The sequence below is a fragment of the Dermacentor albipictus genome, chromosome 6 (genome assembly GCF_038994185.2).
Source record: "Dermacentor albipictus isolate Rhodes 1998 colony chromosome 6, USDA_Dalb.pri_finalv2, whole genome shotgun sequence".
Lineage (NCBI taxonomy): Eukaryota > Metazoa > Arthropoda > Arachnida > Ixodida > Ixodidae > Dermacentor > Dermacentor albipictus.
Window position 1 is genome coordinate 100,974,275 of NC_091826.1, and position 20,078 is coordinate 100,994,352.

The window sequence follows — 20,078 nt, forward strand, 5'->3', positions numbered from 1 at the left end:
GACTTTTACTGCTCATCTGAAAACCTATCAGAGGACTCTGATAACACAAGTCACAAGTAAGTACTCCATTAACACGCCATACCAATAGCAAGGATTATATTTCTGCCTTAAAAAGATTTTCCGCAAACTGTTAGTTCCATAGTATGCAATAATGGCTGAAATCTTTATATTCAAGTGGAGCGGACCTCAGCGTTACTAAAGGCAAGTGGTCGGGTGAAGGCGCTTTCGTATTTAGAATGCTAGCTTGTTCAGGCCAAAAAGTTCCAGTAATTTTCCAGCATGTGAAGGGACTCGATGATCGACGCGACAAACTGCGACAGTACCGAAAGATCGAGCCCCAAATAGTTTCTTTTTTTTTAGTGGCATTAACGGTATATAAAATATTTCTTACCGAAATGCTACTCTTGATAATGTGTGCTACAGAAATTCAGCATTCCTCTGGCTTTTAAGAAGAATCAGAACCTTTCACGAGGCACATTTCAATAGGTAACGCATCAAGCACTCCAGCCCATCGATATCGCTGAAGTGTTCCTGGCTGTGTTTTATGCGTGCGCGACTCTTTCTAGTAGGCGAACCGCACGCTCCTGAGCCTGAGCTGCCTTATACGAGTGGTCAGGCAAATGAAAGAGGTTGTCGAGAAGCCTGAATGTACCAGATAAGAAAACCTTTATGTTGCGCTCAGTAGGCGATGGCGAAATACGACTTCATGTTTTACGAGCCTGCGATTGTGTGTACTACACGCTTGCAATTGCTAAACAAGAAGTGGAAAATCCTTCAGGAAAACAGAGGCCACAGAAGTTGTTGAACAGGAGCGAGAACTTGTTTTTGCGAAACATTTCTATTTCCACAAAGTATTCAAGCTCAACCCGTCAAGTTTTAGGTTTAATTACTTATGGGCCAATGCTAAGGAAGTAATTCTCCGAGAACTGCATTCCTTTACTACTTAACATTTATGGGGCGCTTTAGGTACAGTACAGTGGCACAAGAACATAAAGAAGGCACCAAGGCGGCCGTTCTTTTCTTTGTACATTCTCGTGTACCTTCCCACCCTGCAGTAGCCCACCCAATGGTGCTACAATTTATCCTGGTAACATTCACCGCGGTGCGAAAACACGTTAAGTGCTGCGGAAATGGCGTGGTGGTAACAACTTTATTGAAAACACGGAAATTCGCGGCCCAGCCTAGGTGCCCCCCCCCCCCCCCGGTCCTGTCTTCTCGCCGCCGCACGGGCTTGCTGGACGGCCCATAGTTTATCTTGGAGGTTTGAGCTGCGCTGCAAGGTTGTTCCCCTTCGGCACAGCTTCACGCATTATCTCTGCCTATAACCTCACATTCCCGGAGAATGTATCTAAGAGATGCGTGAGCAGTGCCGCATAGTGTGCAGTTATCGTCTGATTAGATGTCTGGATATGTCCTCCCGAGATGAGCGGGGTTGCGGAACGTCTTTTGCAGCGAATTTATAGCGCGTATATTTGGAAACTGCTACAACTCTCTATCTAGCAACTAGGTGGCCTTTAAATACTGGGTTACAGTTTCTGCGCTTATCAAAAGCCTCCTAGAGTAACTCACTAGATACAATTGCTAAAAATAAGTTCATTGGTTATATCGCCGATTACTGTACAAATTCCGATGTTCTCCATGATGGTCAGCAAAAATTATTTTTCCCACGCACACACGCTTCACCTATGCATATTGTCACGTACGAGTTTCTGTCGCTGTGGATGAAAGGACGTTGTGTGGTGAAGAGGAGGTGGAAGTGTCTCGACAATCGGTATATGGTGGTATGACTACTGAGCTACAACCTCGTAACTGTATATATTTTAAATAGATATATTTTATTCCCCCGTAAAATTCTGGTGTGAGTGTCGGGTACTCTCACCACGTGCCGACCGTGGATCTTCGCAGCGGGCGTCACATCAGTTCCGCTGTTATGGCTACTGACGCCGCTTCCGCCCGTTAGGCTGCCTCCATCGCTCAGACACCAGTGGAAGTAATGCTAACCCAGCTACATCACCCGGGAATCTTCATCGGCACTGGCAAGGTCGACGTCGAAGACTGGCGGACGTCGCATGAACGTTTCAGTAAGCACAATAAGCGGGATGCCACACTTTCGCTGCCCAACGTGATCTTTTACTTGGGAGGAACCTCGAAGGTATAGTTCGAGACATGAAGCCGACATTACAAGCTGGGACTCCTGCAAGCAAAACCTACGCGATCTTTTCGGAAGACCAGTGGGACGTCAAATCGAGGCAAAGCAAGAGCTAGAATCGAAGGGCGCGTATATTTAAGACGTTCTGGCTCTCTGCCGTAAAGCGGACGCGGACATGCTGGAAGCCGATACACATCTTGCCGGACACATCTTGAAGGGCATCTCGGACAATGCGCTCAACCTCCTGCTTTGCAGGAACTCCTCTACAGTTGAGTCCATGATTAAAGAATGCCGGAATTTCGAGCAAGCGAAGAGCAAACGCATCGTACAACGCTTCGACCAACTTCCAAATACGGCTGCCCCTTCCTCCTACAATGACCCTCCGGCGTCTAATAACGACCCTCCGGCCTCACATCTGCCTACAACGCCAAGCTTGACGCAGGTCACCGTTCGCGAACTTAAGGCAATGGTTCCACGTTCTCACTGCCCCCATACCCATGACAACATCACCATCTCGCTCATTCAAGCTGTTGTCCGCCAAGAAATTGCAAGCGTGGACATTCAGTCCGCCGTCCGTCCCCGTCCTACCTCTACCGCTCCTGTGATTGCCTCTGCTGCACCTCGACAGTCGTTCCCGAATTGATATCGGAACCCCTCTGAGTGGCGAACACCGGATGACAGGCCAAATTGCTTTGCTTGCTCCCGGGTCAGTCACGTGTCCCGCCACTGGCGTAGTAGCCACTGGTACTTCTCGCCTCGGCCATATGCTGATCGCCACTTCGACCGTGACCCTCCGCCTCTATCGTCCCTCTGTGAACCATATCATGCTGGCCTTCCACCTCGGGGAAACACCACTAGCCGCTCGCCCTACCCGCAACGCCGTCAGTTCCGTTCGCCTACACCTCATCGTCCCTCCTCCCCGTTCTACGTGGGCCGCTTCTCGGGAAACTAAGCAATGAAGCCCCCGGAGGTGCGGCTGCACTGACGACTCGGACTGCTGCACCTCTACTGACCCCTACTACTCGACCCAGCATTGTTGAAATTATTGTTGATGACGTACCCGTTCAAGCCCTCATCGATACTGGTGCTCCGGTGTCGCTTATGCGATCAGATCTTTGTAGCCGTCTCCGTGAGGTCCTGACACCTGCCGAGTCGCCAGCCGTACGAGCAGCTAATGGCAGTACAACAGCCGCTACGCGAATGTGCACCGCCAGTGGTACCATTCCCGGCCGTCCAGTATTAGTCCTTTTCGCCGTGTGAGGGACTAAAACAGTGCCGCCGGCGACGTTCGCACAAAATTCCTCTGCGACGTCTATCTCACGGCGGTCTTGATAGAGAGCAAGGACGTTGAATGGGTGTTGTTGCTGGGGACTTGAGCAAAGACCCCGTAGGGTACGCCACACACGGGACAATGGCTTGCGGGGGTCTAGTGAGTCGCAAAAACATTTCCATCTTTGATCCGCTAGCTTATCCATTCGGCGTTTGATCTTCCTTTGCATGCGCCGAGCTTCTCTGAGGTCAAGAATTGACTTCGTGCGCCTGTACCTCCTTTCAGCTTGGCGACGTAGTGCACGAAGCCTTTCCAACTCAATGTCATTCTCTGTACGCTTTTATGGATGTGTGAAGCAGCGTGTACAATCTTGCATAGCGTCTGCAATTATGTCTTCTAATCTGCGTGCAATGTGTCTTGCATGCGTCTTCTACGCGATCTTGAAAGACTGACCAGTCGATTTGGCGAGAGACAACCGGTATTGCAGCGTCTAGTCCATCTATTCTCACATAGGTCGGAATATGATCACTTCCATGGGTTTCGATATCAGTGAACCACTGCACGCTCAAAGTCAGGCAACGTGACAGGTCAAGGGAGCTGCTGTACGTAGTTCCTCGCAGAAATGTCGGGCTTCCCTCATTTAGAAGACACAGGTTGTGGCCTAATGCAAAGGATATTAGTGACCTTCCCCTCGAATTTATCCTGGAGCTCCCCCATATATGGTGGCGAGCGCTATTAGCGTTATTATCCAAGGACCGGGCGTAGTAGCCATAATATCTTCCAGTCTTTTTCTATCAAACTGACTTGTTGGGGAGAGGTAGGCGCCAATGAGAGTAAAAGACAGCTTCTTCTTTTTCACAGTAACACAGACGTATTGGTTGCCGTCGTGTGGCGCTACGTGTTGGGAAAAATATGTAAAGTCTTTGCGAATGTAAACCAGAACCTTACTACTACAGACACACGTGTTTGAAACAAAAGATTCATACCCCGATAGTCTTATGGAGGCTGATAAGTTCGGTTCACAGATGACCAGTATAGGAAAATGGTTTTCACATACGAACTGTCGAAAATCCGAAATACGGGACCTCAGGCCTCTCGCATTCCATTGGAATATGGAGGCCCTTTGCACATCATCCCGGAACGACCGTTGTTGTCAATGAGCCATGGTTCTGCTGTAGGAGTTCTCAAGCACTGGACTTCTGAAGGCTCGCCAGAACCGGACTGATGGCATCCAGTACTTGAAATGCACTTCGTGCTGTTGGTGTCTGTAGCTTGCCCAGAAGAACACGAATAGCACTCACCAGAGAGCTGATCATACCAACGATTTGTTGATCTTAGTCTGCCAATTTATCAGGAACAGACGAAGTATGGACGACAAGTATGGACGCTCCATTCTCTATGGAAGTGTTTGAAGCTGCTATGGCGCTATGCAGGTGTTCTTCACCAGGGCCCGATGGCATAACATATACTGCTTTGCGCCACCTAGGCAGAGAAGCACGAAGAGAACTCCTCAGCCTTTTTAATAGTTCATGTCAGGATGGTGTCGTCCCACAGGAATGGAAACGCAGCCGCCTGGTACCGCTTCTAAAAGCAGGAAAGTCACCGCTCGAACTGGCATCCTATCGGCCTATAGCTCTTGCCAGCTGCGTCGGGAAGCTCATCAAACGTATAATCCTCATGCGTCTCCAATGGTACCTTGAACACCACAGAATTTACCCTGACTCTATGGTGGGATTTCGACGCGGTCGTTCATCGATTCACAGTGTCATCGATCAAGTGTCATCTGTGGAACAACAAAAATCTCGGAAGCGATTATCAGTAGCACTCTTTCTTGACGCGAAAGGCGCTTACGACAACGTCTCCCATCAAACCATTCTATACGCACTTTTGACAATTGAACTAGGAGGGCGAGTATATCGATGGGTCAGTAACTACTTGACACAAAGGTCCTTGTTCGTACGTACGGAAGATGGTTCGACTACCGACCACTACATCTGCCGAGGCGTTCCCCAAGGCGGTGTTCTATGCCCTATTCTTTTCAACCTCGCGCTTCTTGGGCTGGCCGAATCCCTACCGGAGTTTTTCAATCTACGCCGACGACATCTGCATCTGGACATCAGCGGTCACTCGCCTGCATGTTCGCGCACGGCTACAGAAAGCAGCAACACAGGCATCTGATTACCTTCACACAGAAGGCCTTACCATCTCAACAGAAAAATGTGCGTTAGTCGCTTTTACGCGAAAAGTGATGACTCCTTATCCAGTATGCATCAATGGTCAGCCTATCTCCTACAAGAGAAATCACCGGTTTTCGGGTGTCATTGTAGACCGGGACCTCACTTGGAGCCCTCATGTTGCCCACTTAAAGAAGAAGCTCACATTTATTGTTCACGTCTTCAGGTTCATCGCCGGCAAAACATGGTGATCGTCAGTGGGGTGACGATCAGCGTCATGCTACAGTTATATCGAGCACTGTTCATCGGATTCCTATGCTATAGCTCCCCGTGCTTGATAAAACATGCAAGTGCAATCTTCGAGAACTTCAGAGTGTGCAGGCGCAGGCACTACGTGTTTGCCTAGGCCTTCCGCGCAGCGCCTCAACAGCTGGGACCTATATAATGGCTCAAGACCATCCGATCACGACTTACATTAGCACCGAAACGCTAAGAGCCCATGTTCGTCATGTTTCACGGATGCAGTCAAGCTCTCTCGCGTGCCTGCCAGGACGACGACCACAGGCGTCCCTCTCCAACAAGGTCAGCATCCATCGTGCCTCCTTACCACCGGGCTTCACACCCTCAGCACGTTCAACCTCAGCTCTGTGGTGCTTAAAACAACCTCAAGTGCGTCTTACGGTTCCAGGCATAAGAAAGAAGGCCGACCTGCCTACCTTGGCCTTGAAGAACGCAGATTTGGATTGTTTGCTGCACACTTTCTACTTTGATCGAGTCCACATATATACGGTCGGCTCTTCCACTCAGACCAGCTCCACCAGCGCAGTGGTTATACCATCACGATCACTAAGCATCCAATACAAGATTTCTCACTTGACAACATCGACCGGTTCGGAGCTTGTTGCCCTCCGAGGCGCCGTTGATTATATGAATAATCAACCGGCTAATCGGTGGGCTATATTCTGCGATTCGAAGGCGGCCTTACAATGTCTTCTGGCATCTCTTCGTCGCTGGTCATTTGAACAACTCGTGTCGGAGATACGAGAAATGCACCATCACATGATCGCGAAAGGACAAGACGTCGTGTTTCAGTGGCTGCCTGGTCATTGCGGTATCTCCGGCAACGACCTTGCTGACGAAGCTGCTAGAAAAGCACACGAAGGAGCAACCCTTGTTTCAATACCTTTATCGCGGAATGACGCAGCCCAACACTTAGACAAGTTAGCGCACTCTTTGACACTGTAGAAGTGGCACACACCTGAATTCATTCAACATCGCTTGCATTTCCTCGATCCCTCTATGAAACTGCGGCTGTTACCAGGTCTTCCGCGAAATGAGAAAACAGTGCTGTGCCACTTACGTTTGGGCGTCGCATTCACCAATGCTTATGCATTTCTGATTGGAATGGCTGATAGCGCCGAATGCAATCCCTGCGGTGTCGAGGAAGCCATAGAACACCTACTGTGCTACTGCCCATCTTTTGAACATGAAAGGCAAGACCTCTGCACAGCTCTTAATCAGCTAGATGGAAAGCCGTTCACCTTGAACAAAATCTTGGGACCATGGCCTCGCATATCGCAGCTACAAAAGGCCACAAAAGCGCTGCTGCGATATTTTAAAGCGACCGGATTGAGTCAGCGTCTGTGATCCGGAGTGAGTGACCGACTGATATCTCCAGTGGACATTCTCTTCTTCTAATCTTTCCATCCCCCTTTCCCTTTCCCCAGTGTAGGATAGCCAACCGGGCTCCGTCCTGGTTAACCTCCCTACCTTTCATTTATCATTTTCTCTCTCTCTATCTCACCGTACTGATCATCATCATAAAGTTAGAATTGGTGCATGTAACACGACACACTTCTTACACTCATTTTTGCCACGTACGTCGAAAGGTTGGAATGAACTTCCTTCTGACATTGATTCCATTAACACTGATAATTGATAATAACAATGATAATTTTCGAAAAGCTTTAGCTAACAATTTATAATAGCAAACATTTGTACGAACTTCTCTTGGTGTTTTCCTTTTTCTTGTTTAATATTACTTTTATATGTCATGTTCTATTACTGCATTTATCATACTTTCAGCTAACATTGTATAATTAGCAAATATTGTGTATAAGGTTACGATTTATTTCCTTCTTATTTGTTGTATAACCCACTCCCCTCTCTAATGCCGAATAGCCCTGAGGGTAAATAAATAAATAAATAAACACTCAGTCGACATGGCCCCGCAACAACGTAACGGAAGCCTTCGGGTCACCCCACTGTGGGAACTTAGACGGAGCGGGACATATAGGAGAGATGTGAAGTCCAAATGAAAATTAGATTTAGTACCACTGCGTCAGCAGTTCCCCTGAGCGCCGGTGAACCTCAGCACGAGCGCATGCAGCGCGAGCCTGCACGTCCCTGCTTCTGCGTCGATGGCGCTGTCTTGACCAAGGTGCCGCCGCTAGAAACCCTTTCTCAATTTGCAAGTGGGCATTTTTGCACAGCACATTTACTTAAAGGGACACTAAAGGCAAATATAATGTTGCTGTGCGCTGTTATAATACCATACCCCAAACCTCGCAGCGCTAGTTTCGCACCATGAAAATACTTAGTTTACGAGAAAATTGCCGCTGAAGGGTCAGCATACCTTTGCCGCACGTGGATCGCCCGCTTCCAAGCAGGGAGTGATGACGTCGCATACGCCATCACCGCCCTTTACTGCTACCGTTGAGTGAAACGGTGCCCGTGTGAAGTATACAGCTACGGTGTTCATCGCAAAACGCAAACGCCCGAACGTACGGGAACCGAGCCAAGAGAGTCTGTTCAATTCGCCTCTGCAGCTGCTATTGGTGAATCGGCCTCGACTGTACGGAAAACCGGCGACATCACATGGACATTTCATTCTCTCCTACTGGCACTTTGTGTGGGTTTCGCGTGCCAGCAAAACGAACGCAGCACTTCGCTATAGCGAAACTACTGAAACGCGCAAATGCGGGTGGCGCAGAGTGGATAAAACGAAACCTTTCGACCGGCTGCGTCGCTGTCAAGGTGAAGTCAATGGGTTTTCTTTTCTGCAAATCAAAGAGAAGTTGACAAATAGAATTTTATTTGGTCTTGTTAATGCAATGCAATGCTATTTGTATTTCGAGTGGATGAGGCCTAGTGAAAGTACTACAATGAAGAGTGCCTTCGTCATAAGGTTAGTACTTGAATGCGGAGGGGGCCTCTCTAATCGTGTTCTGCACTTAGCTCATTTTTTTATTACTAAGGTTGTGTTTGCGATAATATTGACGCATTATAAGTTCTCGTGCACTAATCCATTACTTTAGCCTGACCTAATATTTGCCTTTGGTATCCCTTTAGCAAATGACGGCGCCAGTCATTTTGAACGTGGATATGGAGTGTCAGGTCCGCATGCTAGTGCTTGTCTCGCATTCATGGTTTCACCACAGGAACCACGTCTATGTTTTCCATGACATTAGCCTAGGAATGTGTGCTCATAGATGCTGTTTGCAAAATTGACTATGCCGCCATTACTTGGGCAAACTGTCCAACAGGAAAACTGGCTGTACATTTATGAAAGGGTCTATTGTTGAAATTGTTTATCCCATTTGTGCGCGTACACCCTGCGCCAAAAGTGCCCAAAATATTGCGGTAAAGTCAGCGTGCCCGTTAGTACGAAATTGGCATCGAGATGCCGTTTTGCAACACCGTGAAGGGTGCCTTGAGGTTTAGCTTCACAGCAGCGCACGTCGTACAGCCCTGAAACCCCGCATGAAGACGAAGATCGCCGCCAATCAAAGTTTTGTTATCTCCTAGACACACCTAGCCTTTCCCCACCCCGGCCTGTTGAGGCTCCCTTCACCCTTCTTTCATGGTCGCCCGTACTCCTCGTCTTTCGGGTCACTATTTTGCATTTAGTATTTAACGAATAGTGAACGAGGAACCGGCGAGTTGGAACTCAAAATTAAATGAGTTGCGCTGAAGAATATTAGCATCACCAAAAAGAAAGAATAGAGCCACGTGGCGAAAATACAACGTCGACGAGTCATGCATCTGCAAACGTGGACTGCTCTCACAAAGATTTCGATGTTATTTATGCTGATATTTACACGGGTTAAACGCGTGAATTATTTTTTTTTCGTTCGCTGTAACTGAGGGTGCATGGTTATACTCTGAAAAATACAATAAATATTCAGGCACATCGCCCCTCCCCACCTCCTAAGAAAACGGACGATTTTCTTTCGACTGTTACGACCACAAATAAGCCTATGCAGTTGGGGAGATTGAGTACTTGAATGTGGTGGTTTAGCTTTGCATCTCACAGATGCAGTGTGCATGGATGACGCCATAAAGGTACGCTTCAGGATACATTTGATGATGAGGGCATTCTGTAAAATTAAAACCACATCTCATTATGCAAGACGCATTCCGCTACCATCAGAATACGGCCACCATGCACGAGAAACAAATGCAAACTTGGGCTCAGGCGAAATTCGAAAGCCTCTGAGCTGCAGTGGCGGGAAATATTTATTTATCGGTAATTTATTGCTATGTGTTGTATGCACCTCCTCTTGGCTGCCTTGTCCACGGCGTGCTCCCTGAGGGCACATGATCAACAGAGCAGTAGAAACAGTTTGCTGTCACTGCATGTCACTTTCGGGTTCAATCTCTCCACAGCCATCTTCAGTCTGTCCCTTGGATATACGTAGGCTGTTTCGGTGCTCACCAGTTACGTGACTCCCGCACTACGGACCCAACAGGTGAATCGGTCTATAACATGAATTCCTGTGACTTCGCTGACTAGGGTACGTGTTAACAAAACTGCGTAACACAGTACAATTAAGGGCCAGCATTCGAGCACTCGCTGCTCATGAAACATTTGGCATTTTAGCGTTTGGCGGGTAGCAGTTAAGGTTCGACGAAAAAAAAAAAGAAGCTTAAGGAGACGCATACAAGAATGTACAAAAAAGGATGTATATTGTATACCTGATTCAATCAAGCTGGTGAGGAGACTGTGCCACAGCCACGTCTCAAAGAGGATGTCAATATATCATCATCATGACCATCCCTAGTATCGTATTGTGCCACTTTTCAAACCAAGGTGGCTTGGTGTCTATCTCACCAACGCGTTTCAAAGGAGATGCCAATAGGTCAAAAACAGCAACAGTGAAGGGGAAGAGAAATGCAGTCATAATAAAGCACAGAGCGCTATGGAGATACAATAGGTACGAGGTGCTCAGAGGTATGTGGAAAGGTGTATAGTTCCAGGACTTACTTTTGGAAAGGCGGTTGTTTGCTTTGAATCAGGGATACAATCAGGATTCGATGTGTACCAAATGTCAGTGGGTCGCCTCGCATTGGGCGCTCACGGGAAGACTACAAATGAAGCTGTGCAGGGTGATATGGTATGAACTAGTTTTGAAGTGAGGGAAGCTCGCAGTAAAATTGATTATGAAGAACGACTGAGGAATGTGAAAGAACGTAAATGGGCTGGGAGAGTGTTGAGGTATCTGTACAGCAAAAACATTGATTCACAGTGGAGGAAAAGAACTAGGAAGCTTACCAGCGAGTATGCGACCTGTAGGGTGGGCAACACAGCAACAAAGAACGTCAAGCGGAAAGTCAGAGAAGCCGAAATAATCTCATGGGGCACGGCAATGGAAAGCAAACCTGCCGTGAGTAACTACTAAAGAGGAAAAAGGGGAATCAGGAAAGAACCAATTTATGATAACTTAAACGGAGGCTCAATACTTTTCGAAGCGAGATCGCGATGCCTTAGAACACGCACCTATAAAGAGAGATATAAGAAGGAAGAAGAAGCATGTGCTTGCTGCGGTGAAGCTAGGGAAACTATGGAGCATGTTTTATTACAATCTGAAGACGTGTACCCAGCAGTTGATTTAGGCACCACTGGCCTCCTTGAAGGCCTTGGGTTCAGCGAAAATGGTGGAAAACTAAACATGTCCGCAATAGGGATTAGTAAGAGCTGGAATAAAAGTAGAGAAACGACCAAAAACAGATACATAAAAAGGCACAGTTCTCAATACGGGATCAGAAAATTTGGTTATGGGAGTTCATACTGTTTTTTATTGATTGTTTAACCTAGGTAGGACATTAGGTAGTATAAGAGCAAGAGCTTGGTGGCGCACCCCACCGCCCCGTTTCAAAGGGGGCGCTCATAACATCCATCCATTCATCCAGCATAGGTAGCGGTGCAAGGTAGGTAGTCATGAGGAAGAAAAAAGATTATTCAGATGTCCGGACATTGATGTAACAAAAAATACGTATGAAGTACATGACTAATTCAAGCGCGTTAGGTGACTGTTTCTCTCCATCCCGTTTCAAAGGGAATACCATTAAATCATCATCATTAGCATCATATTGTGCCATTTGGCATGCGATGTGACATAAGCTCCACCTAGCATCGATGCGCACAAACTTTGCACTGTAGTTCCGTTATATTCGACCAGGTGTCCCGTCATCTGGCAGTCGTAAACAACAGTTACATGCTGCATGTAGCTGGAGCTGGGTAACTCATGAATGCTGGGTGACTATTTTTCACCACCCTCGTTTTGAAGGGAATGCCCATAAACCATCATAATCATCAACAGCAATGTACCGTGCCACGGGTCGAGGGATGCGTCACGTGCGCCACATTGTATAACTACATGTCTTTTCTCTTTGGCACATGCTATGGCGCCTCCTCGCAGAGTACGAACCGCTGCTGATGAAGCGAACCGCAGAGCTACGCGTGCGGCTGCAACGAAGCAACTTCGCGCTCAGCAGACCGCTGGGCAGAGAGCAGCACAAGCCGCAGCTCACCGTCGACGCCGGGCGGGCAGCTTCGCTCGCTCTCGTGAAAACGACTCGAAGAGACTTTGTCGCAATTACTCTTTAGTGCACGATGCCGTAAATGGAGCTCTTAAAGAGCCGCTGCTCCAGCTAATTATGTGACGGTAGTGCGTATGCACAGCACTCGTGTGACTTCTTCTTTAATCTCTACATGAACATTCTTTAAATTTTATCTACCCGTTTTTGTTTGTATTCCTAATGCTACTGTCTCCTGTCTCTTAAAGTTATACGTCTACCATTTTCTATCCATCCCTTGATTCCAAGTGATTGGCTTCCTTCGGTGTTCCTTTATGATCCTCCAGATTGGGCGGGACATGCAGAACAGTTTGTCTTCCCCCTACCATGACCACAGAATCTATATTAGGAGGATAGGAAGATAGCCATGCGAAAAGAAATATTGAATAAATTAGGAATTTTCCAGGCACAGCAGATCGGTTTCGGCTCTAACAAGATAGGGTTAACTGGACATTTCTTCATGAAGCCGTTTAACCGACATACAAGTTAATAAAAAAAGTAAGAGGTAATATTATTCTCAATTAGCGCCTGCAATTTGTGTTTAGTCAAGAGCGATATGCGGAAGGATTGAAAAGGGGGCGTTGTGGCACCTAACTTTGCTTGGGCAGCGAACATTAAAAAACGAATCCGGGAAAGGCTACAGGACAAGAACATAGGTTTTTCCTGTATTATTTCTCTTGTTTCGCTTTTTTTTTTTGCGAGCGAACACAGAATGCATCAGCGATATGTTTTATGAAAATGTGTCCCGTATATTATATAAGAATTATCTTAAACAATAAGAAAGCAAGCAAGTAGGTTGTGTGGCAATTTATACCTTAGAATATACAGCTTCAAAACTTAAGAGACAGAACCGAAAACGAATATGCGAAAGTGACAAATTGTACTAGCCACACTAATTTCACTGGGGCTATCCTACTCTGTTGCTCTTGCTTTGCCATTGTGGAGCTTATGTCTTGAAATCTTTGCATGCAAATAATGAATGAAAAATGCAACGAACATTCCTGGTGAAAACGATCACCTTCCCTTTGTAAAACACAAATCAGCTCTATTAACAACACGCCGCTCCTATTCTGAACATAAAACACAGAATAAAGCTACGAATGTAATCAGAACTTACTACCCCATTATTGAACAATTAGAAAAAACTGCTAATATATTTTGTTGCTTATGTCCATCCTTGTGGTTTTCCTGCTTCCTAGACAGCCCAGGAATTAGGGATTGTGCGAAATGATCAATGTAAAAGGATGTTCTTGCAGCAACTCACCACAATTTGTGTTTCTTTTTCGAACCTTTTGTCAATCAAAGATTCGTTTTTCTATATGTTAGGTCATTCCGACATTACGGACCTGTGAGAAGACTTTATCCGGTCCGATAACTGCTGCCGGCATCAATTTATATATGCTTCATAACTATGGACTACAGGGTTGAGGGTTGCTTGATAAGGTGGAGTATGCTGCATGCTTGAAAAGCATCGGAAAGTGACGACACCGGACATGCTGTGCTGATTTTTACGCAGTGCTATGCACAGACCTCGAAATAGACGCCATTGTTGAATAAAGTACTGGAACTAACGAACTAAACACAAGTTTTCGCTGGTCTTGCCCTAATTCAATATACCATTATCCTACTCTAAAAATATATGTAATGTGGGATCCAACGTATTGTTACTTATAGCGAATGAAGCGTTTGTCTGCACGTAGTTGAAAATATTCTCACGTGGTAGGGACGGCGAGGAAAACGGTCGCAAAGCTGTGAATGATTAAATTTACCTTTTATCCGGCGAACCTGAGCCCAAAAAAGCTAGTTACACTCGAAGCACGATACCTGCGGATACGCTCGGTGATCGTCAAAATCTTATCTGATGGTCAAGCGTGTCGGCTTTTATACAGGAGCCATAGAAAGTTCCAGAGTAATCCCTGGTGCCCGCGTGCTTTCCAGAAAGTACAATGCTATTCGCATCACGCATACAATGAAATTACGCAACGGGCACGCTGCACCCAGCTGCCTCGTGGCGACGGACGCGGAGCCTTCCACAGGCCCGCCCAGCCTGAAGTCTGCTATGGCAAGCACCCGCGAAATCAACGCACTTGATCCAGCACCAGCGTGGTCATCAGCGATGGTCACACCTTGTGGCTTTGAACGTGGAGGCAACTGCGGTGCCGCCAGGCCTGAAGTCAACTATAGCGAGCTCGTCGAGGAAACAAGCAGGGGGCGTAACCAGAGGGGGGGGAGGGGGGGCTAAGGGGCTTCAGCCCCCTCCGTAATTTTTTCGCGCTGTCCATGCACCGCCGACCAAAGCAACCCCCTGGCGCAGAAAATCATTTTGGATTCTGTCTAGAACGTCTTTTTCGCGACTCATTAGTCAATGAGACAAATGTATGAATGTTCATGGAGGCTACTTTTAAATAATAGCAAAAATATATATTTCACTTGTATTGACAGTGCGTAGCGTTCAAGAATTCGTTTGCAGCATCTTTGGCAACGGCAATGCGGTTATTATTCATGTATTTGATCCCTAGGCAAATTGTTTAAGAGGAAGCTTATCTTGGGCACAACTCCGACGCGGCCTATTCAGATACATGTAAAACGCAGAAAGGCTTTTCTGGGATAACGCCTGAATCGCTTTTAATGAAATTTGTTGCATTTGAGAGAGGAAGGTAAATTCTAGTGCCTTTTGGAAGCGGAATTTCGATTTAGGGCCGGAGCTTTGTTTAAAATATTTTGAAAAATTCGAAACTTCGAAAAAGTAGAAGGACGAAGTTTACAAACTAATAGCTCTGCATCAAGAACAGATATCGCGGTCCTGTAAACGGCATCCATTACGCCACTCAAAGCGGACAAATTCGATATGTCTATTTGTATCTTACGTAAATTGGTTATGTTATGTACAAGGGTTCTGCAAGAGCCGTATTTCCATAATACTTAATTTTTTGAGACTCATGTGTAACACATCAATTTTGCCCTCTGTAGACGGACTATTATGTGCAATTCACAGAATTCTGATATCAATTTTCATTCCTGATTTACAGATTTATAAACTTCATTGTTTCGTTTTCGGAAACTTTTTGATTTGTGCCACTTTTCAATAAATTATTGACGACCTAAATCGAAAATTCGAAAGAACCAGTCACTAGCATTTAAGTTTTTATTTTAAATGCAACAAACCTCATCAAATTTGGTGTAGTGGTTGCCGAGAAAAACGAATTCTCCTTCTACATGTATTTAGATAGGAGCATCCGACCTAATGTTTCCTCTTAGGAGGAGGCCGAGCTGCAATGTGAGCCCCCCCTCCCCCCGAACGACATTTCTGGCTAAGCCACTGGAAACGAGGTACTTGGTCCAGCAACGGTGAGGACACCGAACAGTACTCGGTCACAGGCGACGACACAGTCTGTGATGAGCAGGAACGTCAAAAGCATGATACCCAAGATGTCTTCACCAGCGAGGACATAACTATGAAAATAAAAATTGAGCGCTGGCCGTACACCATCCTCTTCGCACCTGAGAACCACTCCATCAGCTTTCAAACTTTCAACAAGGAAGCTCTCTCCGTGTTTCTCGAGGGGATCGCACGGACTAAAATAAGGGAAGTACGATTAAATACGCGATATAATAACCTCACTGTGTACGCGACAAATGGAAGCACGTTGCACAGGCTTCAAAAAATAACAGATTTGCACTGAATCAATGTCCAAGCGATTGTACCATTGGACGGAGCCGGCATGGTGGGCGTCATCTACGACATTGATTTGGCCATAACGAAATCGAATTTACCAATTCTCATCAAACCAGCCATGAAAGGACTTATCACGTATGCTCTTTGCCTTGGTAACACCCGCTCCGTAAGGTTGGTATTCAAGGGCGATTCCAGCCCTTCACATATCAAGGTTGGACACTTCCGGCATGAGGTTCGCCCGTTCCTCCCCAAGTCACTTCAGCGCCATAACTGAAATAAGCTTTGCCATGTCAAGGGCGTCTGTACAAAGAGCACGGTTTGTCCTCGCTGCGCCGAGTTGCACACTGCAGACGTTTCCCGCGCAACAAATCTAAAGTGCGGCAACTGTGAGGGCTCCCATAATGCCTCGTCCAAAGAATGCCCGAAAATAAGAGAGAAATTGCCTTTCTCAAACAGATCATTAGATACAGCTCGTCTTACAGAGAAGCTCCTGAAAGAGTACGACGTCGGCAAAATCGTCGAAGCAAGGGTACAGGAAGGGGTGCTGTTAATACGCAGACTCGACCCAACTCAGTAAGTAAGCTTGTAAACACGAAGAGGAGTGACACGGAGAAGTCTAACGCCGCAGATGAGTGGCCTGCGCTTCCGCGCATACAACCTGCCAAGGGGCCTCCCCGCCTGATCTCTACTTCTACTCATGCTTGGGTTGATGAAGTACCAAGAGTTCGCCGACAGATGATACCGATGCTGTGGTCCCTAGTGAATGTCATCAAAGAGTTACAAGTATCGCAACTCCAACCACTCAAAGTGTCCTGCAAGGGCTGTATGCACTGATCCCAGTCCTTGCAGACCTCGAGTAGAACCATGGGTGACAATCACCACCATCATCATCATGTTTATTTTCAAGATGAAGAATACAATATTTTCTTGCGGCAGGCAAAGACTAAAGGCGAAAAAGCCTGACAAGGTCCTGGCCCCCTGATCCATAATATAGTCTGCAACAGTTAACATGATATATTATACATTTCATCAGGAACATAGCGTATGTTCTTTTTTTTTATTTTTCATGTGATTGCATGCGTATTTTATATATGCGCATTTAACATACTTCATACAAGCACCATACACTGACATACCTACGTAAATCATACAATCACCAGTCGTTCCGCAAAGAGGTCAGAGAAGCACGATTATTCAGTAGAAAGCCAGTGGTCTTAGATGTCAGATGCCTAATTTTCGCCAGCATGTATACTGGGACCGTTTCCCAATCCTCGTAATCTTTGAGCCTAAATTATCAAACTCACTCCGCATACGCGGCTACGAATCAATCATGTCCTCAACCTACAGCGAAAGCTGCAAGATCGTTGAGTTTATTCGTCGATAGCTTGCCTACGTCGTTCAGCATGTACCGCCTCAAGATGGAACTTATGGACTGCCTAAATTTATTGCCTGCCCTGTGTTCTGGATAGGAAAACAGTGTGACGTATGATGACGCGTTCATTTTAAATAATTTCTGGGTTTTCCCATGTCAGAACTACGATCCCAATTCTGAGGCACGCTGTAAAGGGGGAAAACCGTCGGGGACGTAATGATTACACTATCGAGATTTTATTCGAATCCGACCGCGAGGCAAACTATTTTATTTATTTATTTATTTATTAATTTATTTATTTATTTATTTATTTATTTATTTATTTATTGCTTTATATATTTAAAGATACACGTGTACCTATTCACAGCGTCACGACCACCGGTCGCCCCAAAAGCACATATCAGACCAAATATGCACACTGTACTATCTCTGGGATGGCCCAACGATAGAGGCTAGAAACATACTCGACACGGAAAAGAAGAAACACATTGTCTTACATATATATAAAAAGTGTTTTTGTAGAGGGGCTATGGAATTTGTCATTTGACTGTGGGCAGCAAAAAGCCTTCTAACGAAAACAAATTTAACTGTAGAACAGCGAATGTTCTACTAGCGTTGTTTCCTTTCTGCCTATGAACATAGCGAGACAGCTGTCCTTGAATGCAGCTGTTACCGTCACGACAGCTCGACTTTGCACATTCTGGAGTTTTCTTGCTTACGTCATGCTTATTAATAGTGGGCATGGAATGCTTCTCATAAAGGAGCAATGCGAACTTGTGTGCCACGAACACACTGAACAGATCGGAACGCTCTGTTGACGCGAAACGGCACCATCGGTAAGTGAATCGACTGGCAACAACGGCGTCATTCAGTTCAGCAGAAGACGTTCGCAAACGTATTCGTTTTTGTTTTCTTTTCCAAAGATGCATAGTTACATCTGCTTCTTGGTGTGGCTTGTTTGTTTTTTTTTTTTGTCGGTATTCTCTCCTATAGTCGGATGGAATGATAAAAAGACGTTTATTTCTTGCTTAAAAGGGATTCTTTTTTTTGGAATTTAGTCAGACTAATTTTAGGTTAGACAGTGGGCTAAGAATTTATCAAGACAGATATAGTCCGCGACTTAGCGACCATCCCCGTGGGAGTGCCCGAGCGAGGAGACTTGCAGTGAGAAACTCTAAATTGGCCATACCAAACTTCTACATCCATGTTTGTACTGCATCTTCTAGAGCGAGAGAGAAAAAGAGGCGAAGCTTTTATTGTATCCGGGTGGGGTTATGAAGAAAGGGGGCGATGGAGAGTCGCTCCTTCTTCTTCCTCAACGGTGGGCAGGAGTTCGCGGGTCCTTGCAGCATCCTTGGCCACCTTGATGAGCCTTCTCTCCACTTACCTTCAATGTGATATTTATATCGAATTCAGTCGAAGCGATTCTGGCTTGGCTTGTCCAGCACAATAAAGAAAACAGAGGGGATATGTGTCGCCGCCGTCTACGTGCAAGTCGCACGGTTGAATGCTGGACATTCTATTTTCTTTGGCCACTGGATCCCCTCTGCACCACCGATGTTTACACGCGAATGCGAAGTTCCAGCCATCACGCAAACCGTGAAGCCAAGCAATGTGTCAGACCAGTCTGTTCGAGCCTCAATGGCGACACGATAATGACGGCACAAGGCAAAGCCAAAATCAACGTTCGCCTCATAGCGCCTGAACTCTAAACCTGTGGCAGTCGAAAACATGTTGTAGAACCCGCTGCTCGCGTGAGCACTTCTTGGCACCGATATGATAGCTTCGCTAAATATTACGGGCTATGTGCTTGGAAAACTAAACTAGGCAGATTATCACAGCAAACCGGTGACAGGAAGCGATAGAGAGTTCTTTTATGTTTAAGAGCGAGTCTGTATATTTCTGGGGTTCCGCGTATTTTTCAAGTGCGCCAACGAAAACTATCATCACAAGGGCTCATACCCCGTTAGCAAGGAAAAAATGCAATGGCTCTTGACCCCGTAAGGCAGGCTACAAGAATATACCAAAGTGAAGCAAACAGTGCTTACAATATTTCTAATCACGCATACAACAATGCGAACAGCATGTCGAAAGTTGTCATCATTAATCATTCATGCCCCCGTAAGGAACACCTCCCGCCTCCTGTGGCGAGAAGTGCTTCGAGCGACAGTTCAGCGCTCCTGCTCTGCCGCTCTCATGCACTCTGGTCCGGACCTCATCCGGGTGTGCGGACAAGGAGCCGGCGGTTACTTTTCTTAACCTTATTGTTTCTTTCTTATCCTTTTTATTGAAAGTCGAGGTTATTGATAAGCTGATGTCTGTTTCATCTCCGGGACAGAGGGCAACCCTCTGGTCTGCCTCCATTTCCCCGCAAAGTCTACCAGTTGAATTGTTCCTTCGGAGTGGAACCAGTAGCGTTCCTGTGGCTTTGGTACCTACGAATGTAGGAGTTATTCGCATGAAGAAGCCCAAGGCCATTCAAACAGAGCTTCGGGCAATCTCGTCGCATATCCAGCATGTAATCGAGGTCCGACAGTTTCAACGTGGGGAGACCCTCTTTGTCCACCGCACCAGGCCTC